The sequence below is a fragment of the Peromyscus californicus genome, unplaced genomic scaffold (genome assembly GCF_007827085.1).
Source record: "Peromyscus californicus insignis strain IS unplaced genomic scaffold, ASM782708v3 Scaffold_7__1_contigs__length_154581171, whole genome shotgun sequence".
Lineage (NCBI taxonomy): Eukaryota > Metazoa > Chordata > Mammalia > Rodentia > Cricetidae > Peromyscus > Peromyscus californicus.
Window position 1 is genome coordinate 101,738,953 of NW_026294595.1, and position 622 is coordinate 101,739,574.

The window sequence follows — 622 nt, forward strand, 5'->3', positions numbered from 1 at the left end:
GAGTGTTTATGTTTGGACACACAGTGGGGAAATTGTGCGTGTTGGGCTCTTTGTCATCCTGATCACAAAGTTGGCATAGGGCATTGGTGGGCCTTGTTCTTTCTTGGCAGGTCGTGGGTGATACAAAGTTAGCCTCCTTGCAAAGACTGTGGACCCTAAGTGGCCCGCTTGGGAACTGAAAACAAAATGTCTTTACTCTAGTGTCTTGATCTACTAACTCGTAGATTGAGTAAGAACAAAGTCTCATTAAGAGACTCAATGTTGCTGGGTGGTGGTGACAGTGGCGGCACACGCCTTTAATTCCAGCACTCGGGAGGCAGAGGCAGGCCTGGTCTACAGAGCTAGTTCCAGAACAGCCAAGGCTACACAGAGAAACCCTATCTCGAAAACAAAAGAGAGAGAGAGAATCAATGTCAGAGCTTCAGTAGACAGGCTTGGTAGAAGATGGGTTACCTTATAGCCTCTTCTAGGACCCAGATTTCTTCAGAGGGAGTGGTATGTTTGAGAAGTTTTGGAGCACTGCAGAATTTGGGCTTGTGTGTGGTTTTGCTTGTGGGTAATGCCCAGTGAACAGACAGGTGTACCTGGCTGAATGGAACTGTATAGACATTCAAGGAACATT